This window comes from Eptatretus burgeri, chromosome 10 (assembly GCF_056783735.1).
Source record: "Eptatretus burgeri isolate ZD-2024b chromosome 10, Ebu_testis_v1, whole genome shotgun sequence".
Taxonomy (NCBI): Eukaryota; Metazoa; Chordata; class Myxini; order Myxiniformes; family Myxinidae; genus Eptatretus; species Eptatretus burgeri.
Window position 1 is genome coordinate 30,460,213 of NC_140970.1, and position 8,665 is coordinate 30,468,877.

Below are 8,665 nucleotides of genomic sequence, written 5' to 3' on the forward strand. Positions count from 1 at the left end.
CTCAGTTGGGACCTCATTTTTAAACAGATCTCCTGACCGGGTCCCATTTTCAAGCAAAACAGCGAAAATTATTTGAATACCAGGGTGGCATCTGGTAGACTGGTTCATTGTCCTCCGCTTGGCAACGCTTCGTGTCGATAGAGGTTTCTCACGCAACACCACAATATTACGTGCCTTTGTTTATCTGCCATCTTGTAGGTCAAACTTTACCAGCACACTGAATGTTGGAGAACTTTTTTGGTGGAGAACTTTTTCCAAAGTGTTCCGCAAAAGCTGTCCGCACTTGAGCAATTGTTTGGACTGTGTGTGCCCTTTCATGCATCCCAAACATGAGCAACGGATCGCTTTTTGACACAAACAACTTGTGTCCACAATGTCGTCCAACTTCCTACTGACTCCACATCAGTAAGTCAATGGTGCTGCATACCAAGGCAGGGGAAGGAGGGAAGGAGGGAGGGAGGATGCTGCAATAAATTCAGCAGGGGTAAAGCGACTTTCAGGCCACCCTGGTACATAGGTTTGAGTGGCTGTCGACTACTTGTCCATCCATCCCTACTTGTGTCTGTCAACCACTTGTCCATCCATTTTATTGATACAGTTTTGTCTACCCTTGTCCCCGTATTTCTTTTAATAAAGGGAGAAAGATCCGGGGAAGTACAGGGGCATTATGCTCCTAAGTCATGGAATGAAGGTGCTGGAGAGGATTCTGGACCGGGGGGAGGGGGGGGTAAGGAAGAGTGTGGAGATGGAGATTGGAGTTGAGCAGCAGGGATTTAGAAAGGGTAGGGGGATGACGGATGGGATTGTTCATGCTGAGAGAGCTGGTGGAGAAGAGGTTGGAGATGCACAGTGAGATGGTTTTGGGATTTGTGGACCTGGAGAAGGCCGACGACACTGTCCCGAGAGAGATGGTGATGGTGACACTGAGATGGATGGGGAGTGCCGGAAGCAGAAGTTAGTTGGTGGAAGGGATGTACAGAGGAATGAAGGGAAGAGTCTTGGTTGATCCTGGAACGTCTGAGGAGTTCAGCATGAACATTGGTTTGAGGCAGGGAAGCACTCTCTGCCCACTCATGTTTATCATGGTGATGGAGCTGGTAAACAGGAAGGTGGTGAGCTTAAGAGGTAGTACGGGAAAGATGCTGTCTGCAGACAATCTGGCTGTTGTGGTGGAGAGTGGACGAGAGATGCACGAAGTACTGCGAGAATGGAAGGAAGTAGTTGAGAAGCATGGGCTGAAGATTAGTATGGAGAAGACCGAGGTGATGTGGGTCAGGCGGCAGAGAAAATAAATTAATATCAAGTTAGAGGTGAAGGAGATCAGGCAGGGAAATAGGTTTGAGTATTTGGAAGGAACAGTGACCGGGGATGGTAAGTCCGAGGCAGAGGTATATCCGAGCGGATAGCGGAGGAGGATTCGGGTGCGTGCGAATGCATGGAGAAAAGTGGAGGAAGTAATGGCAGACAGAAAGACATCAAAAACATTGAAAGGAAAAGTTCTGGTGTCGGGTGTAACGCCGGCCAAACCTTTATGGTCTGGGGACGGTGGCACTGACAGAGAGACAACAACATAGGCTGCAGGTTTGTGAGAACAACTGGGTCAGGGGGGTTGTGGGCATGAAGAGGGTGGATAGGAGGAGGATGGATGAGCTGAGAGAGGAGGGTTGGTGTGCAGATGAGCTTGACAGGGAGATTTGTGAAATGCCGGCTGAGATGGACTGAACGCTTGATGTGGATGGGCGAAGAGAGAATGGCAAAGAGAGTGGATAGGTTGAAGGAGCAAGGTCAGAAGAAGAGGTAGACCATGGTTGAGATGGGAGGGTTGTGTGAGAACGGATATCCATAAAGTAGGGTGGTTGGAGAGTGGGGAGAGTTGGCTGAAGACAGAGGGGGTGGAGGGGTATCATGGTCAAGGCAGGGCAGAAGCTTGGTGCCATCGGACCTCACCCCTTATAAAAGGAAGAGGAGAAGAAGAAGAAACCCCATTTAACTACAAGAGACATTTTTCCACCTTTTGCCTCCCGTAGATTGCACAACCAAGTTCGGCCTCGGATGGGAATGATCCTTGGGGTTTTGTAAATGCTAAAGGACAGTTGATGAACACAGTGTGAATTTTGTAAGCTCGATGATCTTCAGGAATTGCAAAAAGCACGAGGCACGACGGGTGACATCAGTCAGACCTGTCGATGCGACACCTGGTGACAGGTCATGAGATATTGGACCTGGTGCGTGAATCCCATCCTGGATCTGACAATTGGTATCAGGAGTGGGATTCGTCCCAACGTTCTCCAAGGAAAATTATTATAATCAAATTCGAGTGCAAAAAGCAGGCTTGATCGTCGTGAAATTCAAAAGATAATTTTTGGTTTCATGTCGAGTTACCCCCCCACTCCCCCTCCCCCTACATTTCCCCGATTGATCCACCCAGGAACTTGACAGGTATGTTTGTGGCAACACAGGTCAAACAGACTGGACATCATTTTGATCAACATGTCACAAGATAAGTTCATCAACCTCTTCATATTCAAGGGAGCTTTCAATGCACAAATTTTCAGGTTCAGAGGTTTTAAAAGATTTTACTCATTGGCCTCAGTCACATCATTCTTGTCTGCACTAGTCGTTCATAAGGCACAACATTACACGCACCGTTATAATGCTATGTGCTGGAATGATTTATAATTGTTACCGGCATTTGGTAAAGTGGGACCAGTGACAACCTGTGTTTCCCCAATCCAGTGAGGGGGGTTTGTGGCTACCACTGCCTTTTTTTAATAGGTGGTGCATACCTCTGCCAGGCTGAATAGTTGATGATTTGTATTCCACCTATCGGCTGGATCTCGATCCGGATCTGTACCAAAATCGAATCGGCTTGTTCTCGTCACATCCCAAACTCATCCACAACTTTTTGAAATATCAGGTGTTATATCGTTTTGTGTGTGTCTCTGTGTGTGTGTGTGTGTCTCTGTGTGTGTGTGTGTGTCTGTGTGTGTGTCTGTGTGTGTGTCTGTCTCTGTGTGTGTGTGTGTGTGTGTGTGTGTCTGTCTCTGTGTGTGTGTGTGTGTGTGTGTGTGTGTCTGTCTCTGTGTGTCTGTGTGTGTCTGTGTGTGTGTGTCTCCTCTGTGTGTGTGTGTGTCTCTGTGTGTGTCTCTGTGTGTGTGTTGTGTGTCTCTGTGTGTGTCTCTGTGTGTGTGTGTGTCTCTGTGTGTGTGTGTGTCTGTGTGTGTGTCTGTGTGTGTGTCTGTGTGTGTCTGTGTGTGTGTCTGTCTCTGTGTGTGTGTGTGTGTGTGTCTGTCTCTGTGTGTGTGTGTGTCTCTGTGTGTGTGTGTGTGTCTCTGTGTGTGTCTCTGTGTGTGTGTGTCTCTCTCTGTGCGTGAGTGTCTCTGTGTGTGTCTCTGTGTGTGTGTGTGTCTCTGTGTGTGTCTCTGTGTGTGTGTGTGTCTCTGTGTGTGTCTCTGTGTGTGTCTCTGTGTGTGTGTCTCTGTCTCTGTCTCTGTGTGTGTGTGTCTCTGTGTGTGTGTGTGTCTCTGTCTGTGTGTGTGTCTCTGTGTGTGTGTGTGTCTCTGTGTGTGTGTGTGTCTCTGTCTGTGTGTGTGTCTCTGTGTGTGTGTGTGTCTCTGTCTGTGTGTGTGTCTCTGTGTGTGTGTGTGTCTCTGTGTGTGTGTGTGTGTCTCTGTGTGTGTGTGTGTGTGTCTCTGTGTGTGTGTGTGTGTGTGTCTCTCTGTGTGTGTGTCTGTCTCTGTGTGTGTGTGTGTGCGTGTCTCTGTGTGTGTGTCTGTGTGTGTGTGTGTGGCGGTGTGTGTGTGTGACTCTGTGTGTGTGTGTGTGTGTGTGTGTGTGTGTGTCTCTGTGTGTGTGTGTGTGTGTGTGTGTGTCTGTGTGTGTGTGTGTGTCTGTGTGTGTGTGTGTCTCTGTGTGTGTGTGTGTGTGTGTGTGTCTCTGTGTGTGTGTGTCTCTGTCTCTGTCTCTGTGTGTGTCTCTGTCTCTGTCTCTGTGTGTGTCTCTGTCTCTGTCTCTGTGTGTGTCTCTGTCTCTGTCTCTGTGTGTGTCTCTGTCTCTGTCTCTGTGTGTGTCTCTGTCTCTGTCTCTGTGTGTGTCTCTGTCTCTGTCTCTGTGTGTGTCTCTGTCTCTGTCTCTGTGTGTGTCTCTGTCTCTGTCTCTGTGTGTGTCTCTGTCTCTGTCTCTGTGTGTGTCTCTGTCTCTGTCTCTGTGTGTGTCTCCGTCTCTGTCTCTGTGTGTGTCTCCGTCTCTGTCTCTGTGTGTGTCTCCGTCTCTGTCTCTGTGTGTGTCTCCGTCTCTGTCTCTGTGTGTGTCTCCGTCTCTGTCTCTGTGTGTGTCTCCGTCTCTGTCTCTGTGTGTGTCTCCGTCTCTGTCTCTGTGTGTGTCTCTGTCTCTGTCTCTGTGTGTGTCTCTGTCTCCGTCTCTGTGTGTGTCTCTGTCTCCGTCTCTGTGTGTGTCTCTGTCCCCGTCTCTGTGTGTGTCTCTGTCTCTGTCTCTGTGTGTGTCTCTGTCTCTGTCTCTGTGTGTGTCTCTGTCTCTGTCTCTGTGTGTGTCTCTGTCTCTGTCTCTGTGTGTGTCTCTGTCTCTGTCTCTGTGTGTGTCTCTGTCTCTGTCTCTGTGTGTGTCTCTGTCTCTGTCTCTGTGTGTGTCTCTGTCTCTGTCTCTGTGTGTGTCTCTGTCTCTGTCTCTGTCTCTGTGTCTGTGTCTGTGTGTGTCTCTGTCTCTGTCTCTGTCTCTGTGTCTGTGTGTGTCTCTGTCTCTGTCTCTGTCTCTGTGTCTGTGTGTGTCTCTGTCTCTGTCTCTGTCTCTGTGTGTGTCTCTGTCTCTGTCTCTGTGTGTGTCTCTGTCTCTGTCTCTGTGTCTGTGTGTGTCTCTGTCTCTGTCTCTGTGTCTGTGTGTGTCTCTGTCTCTGTCTCTGTGTCTGTGTGTGTCTCTGTCTCTGTCTCTGTGTCTGTGTGTGTCTCTGTCTCTGTCTCTGTGTCTGTGTGTGTCTCTGTCTCTGTCTCTGTGTCTGTGTGTGTCTCTGTCTCTGTCTCTGTGTCTGTGTGTGTCTCTGTCTCTGTCTCTGTCTCTGTCTCTGTGTCTGTGTGTGTGTCTGTGTGTGTCTCTGTCTCTGTGTCTGTGTGTGTCTCTGTCTCTGTCTCTGTGTCTGTGTGTGTCTCTGTCTCTGTCTCTGTGTCTGTGTGTGTCTCTGTCTCTGTCTCTGTGTCTGTGTGTGTCTGTGTCTCTGTGTCTGTGTGTGTCTCTGTCTCTGTCTCTGTGTCTGTGTGTGTCTCTGTCTCTGTCTCTGTGTCTGTGTGTGTCTCTGTCTCTGTCTCTGTGTCTGTGTGTGTCTCTGTCTCTGTCTCTGTGTCTGTGTGTGTCTCTGTCTCTGTCTCTGTGTCTGTGTGTGTCTCTGTCTCTGTCTCTGTGTCTGTGTGTGTCTCTGTCTCTGTCTCTGTGTCTGTGTGTGTCTCTGTCTCTGTCTCTGTGTCTGTGTGTGTCTCTGTCTCTGTCTCTGTGTCTGTGTGTGTCTCTGTCTCTGTCTCTGTGTCTGTGTGTGTCTCTGTCTCTGTCTCTGTGTCTGTGTGTGTCTCTGTCTCTGTCTCTGTGTCTGTGTGTGTCTCTGTCTCTGTCTCTGTGTCTGTGTGTGTCTCTGTCTCTGTCTCTGTGTCTGTGTGTGTCTCTGTCTCTGTCTCTGTGTCTGTGTGTGTCTCTGTCTCTGTCTCTGTGTCTGTGTGTGTCTCTGTCTCTGTCTCTGTGTCTGTGTGTGTCTCTGTCTCTGTCTCTGTGTCTGTGTGTGTCTCTGTCTCTGTCTCTGTGTCTGTGTGTGTCTCTGTCTCTGTGTCTGTGTGTGTCTCTGTCTCTGTGTCTGTGTGTGTCTCTGTCTCTGTGTCTGTGTGTGTCTCTGTCTCTGTGTCTGTGTGTGTCTCTGTCTCTGTGTCTGTGTGTGTCTCTGTCTCTGTGTCTGCGTGTGTCTCTGTCTCTGTGTCTGCGTGTGTCTCTGTCTCTGTGTCTGCGTGTGTCTCTGTCTCTGTGTCTGCGTGTGTCTCTGTCTCTGTGTCTGCGTGTGTCTCTGTCTCTGTCTCTGCGTGTGTCTCTGTCTCTGTCTCTGCGTGTGTCTCTGTCTCTGTCTCTGCGTGTGTCTCTGTCTCTGTCTCTGCGTGTGTCTCTGTCTCTGTCTCTGCGTGTGTCTCTGTCTCTGTCTCTGCGTGTGTCTCTGTCTCTGTCTCTGCGTGTGTCTCTGTCTCTGTCTCTGCGTGTGTCTCTGTCTCTGTCTCTGCGTGTGTCTCTGTCTCTGTCTCTGCGTGTGTCTCTGTCTCTGTCTCTGCGTGTGTCTCTGTCTCTGTCTCTGCGTGTGTCTCTGTCTCTGTCTCTGTCTCTGTCTCTGTGTGTGTCTCTGTCTCTGTGTGTGTCTCTGTGTGTGTCTCTGTCTCTGTGTGTGTGTCTCTGTCTCTGTCTCTGTGTGTGTCTCTGTCTCTGTCTCTGTGTGTGTCTCTGTCTCTGTCTCTGTGTGTGTCTCTGTCTCTGTCTCTGTGTGTGTCTCTGTCTCTGTCTCTGTGTGTGTCTCTGTCTCTGTCTCTGTGTGTGTCTCTGTCTCTGTCTCTGTGTGTGTCTCTGTCTCTGTCTCTGTGTGTGTCTCTGTCTCTGTCTCTGTGTGTGTCTCTGTCTCTGTCTCTGTGTGTGTCTCTGTCTCTGTCTCTGTGTGTGTCTCTGTCTCTGTCTCTGTGTGTGTCTCTGTCTCTGTCTCTGTGTGTGTCTCTGTCTCTGTCTCTGTGTGTGTCTCTGTCTCTGTCTCTGTGTGTGTCTCTGTCTCTGTCTCTGTGTGTGTCTCTGTCTCTGTCTCTGTGTGTGTCTCTGTCTCTGTCTCTGTGTGTGTCTCTGTCTCTGTCTCTGTGTGTGTCTCTGTGTGTGTCTCTGTCTCTGTCTCTGTGTGTGTCTCTGTCTCTGTCTCTGTGTGTGTCTCTGTGTGTGTCTCTGTGTGTGTCTCTGTGTGTGTCTCTGTGTGTGTCTCTGTGTGTGTCTCTGTGTGTGTCTCTGTGTGTGTCTCTGTCTCTGTGTGTGTCTCTGTCTCTGTGTGTGTCTCTGTCTCTGTGTGTGTCTCTGTCTCTGTGTGTGTCTCTGTCTCTGTGTGTGTCTCTGTCTCTGTGTGTGTCTCTGTCTCTGTGTGTGTCTCTGTCTCTGTGTGTGTCTCTGTCTCTGTGTGTGTCTCTGTCTCTGTGTGTGTCTCTGTCTCTGTGTGTGTCTCTGTCTCTGTGTGTGTCTCTGTCTCTGTGTGTGTCTCTGTCTCTGTGTGTGTCTCTGTCTCTGTGTGTGTCTCTGTCTCTGTGTGTGTCTCTGTCTCTGTGTGTGTCTCTGTCTCTGTGTGTGTCTCTGTCTCTGTCTCTGTGTGTGTCTCTGTCTCTGTGTGTGTCTCTGTCTCTGTGTGTGTCTCTGTCTCTGTGTGTGTCTCTGTCTCTGTGTGTGTCTCTGTCTCTGTGTGTGTCTCTGTCTCTGTGTGTGTCTCTGTCTCTGTGTGTGTCTCTGTCTCTGTGTGTGTCTCTGTCTCTGTGTGTGTCTCTGTCTCTGTGTGTGTCTCTGTCTCTGTGTGTGTCTCTGTCTCTGTGTGTGTCTCTGTCTCTGTCTCTGTGTGTGTCTCTGTCTCTGTCTCTGTGTGTGTCTCTGTCTCTGTGTGTGTCTCTGTCTCTGTGTGTGTCTCTGTCTCTGTGTGTGTCTCTGTCTCTGTGTGTGTCTCTGTCTCTGTGTGTGTCTCTGTCTCTGTGTGTGTCTCTGTCTCTGTGTGTGTCTCTGTCTCTGTCTCTGTGTGTGTCTCTGTGTGTGTCTCTGTCTCTGTCTCTGTCTCTGTCTCTGTCTCTGTCTCTGTCTCTGTCTCTGTCTCTGTCTCTGTCTCTGTCTCTGTCTCTCTGTCTCTGTCTCTGTCTCTGTCTCTCTGTCTCTGTCTCTGTCTCTCTGTCTCTCTGTCTCTCTGTCTCTCTGTCTCTCTGTCTCTCTGTCTCTCTGTCTCTCTGTCTCTCTGTCTCTCTGTCTCTCTGTCTCTCTGTCTCTCTGTCTCTCTGTCTCTCTGTGTCTGTGTGTGTCTCTGTCTCTGTCTCTGTGTCTCTCTGTCTCTGTCTCTGTGTCTCTCTGTCTCTGTGTCTCTCTGTCTCTGTGTCTGTGTGTGTCTCTGTCTCTGTCTCTCTGTCTCTCTGTCTCTCTGTCTCTCTGTCTCTCTGTCTCTCTGTCTCTCTGTCTCTCTGTCTCTCTGTCTCTGTCTCTGTCTCTGTGTGTGTCTCTGTCTCTGTCTCTGTGTCTGTGTGTGTCTCTGTCTCTGTGTCTGTGTGTGTCTCTGTCTCTGTGTCTGTGTGTGTCTCTGTCTCTGTGTCTCTGTGTCTCTGTCTCTGTGTGTGTCTCTGCGTGTGTCTCTGTGTCTCTGTCTCTGCGTGTGTCTCTGAGTGTGTCTCTGTGTGTCTCTGTGTGTGTCTCTGCGTGTGTGTGTCTCTGTCTCTGTGTGTGTCTCTGTGTCTGTCTCTCCCTCTGTCTCTGTGTGTGTCTCTGTCTCTGTCTCTGTGTCTGTCTCTGTCTCTGTCTCTGTGTGTGTCTCTGTCGCTGTCTCTGTGTGTGTCTCTGTCGCTGTCTCTGTGTGTGTCTCTGTCTCTGTCTCTGTGTGTGTCTCTGTCTCTGTGTGTGTCTCTGTCTCTGTCTCTGTGTG

The 8,665-nt window shown here is 49.7% G+C and overlaps 1 protein-coding gene across 2 annotated transcripts in view; it reads right to left on the reverse strand.

The window, feature by feature from the left end:
* The window catches only part of PUS3 (pseudouridine synthase 3), a 50,508-nt gene that overhangs the window by 11,234 nt on the left and 30,609 nt on the right, over positions 1–8,665 (reverse strand). The window lies entirely within an intron of this gene.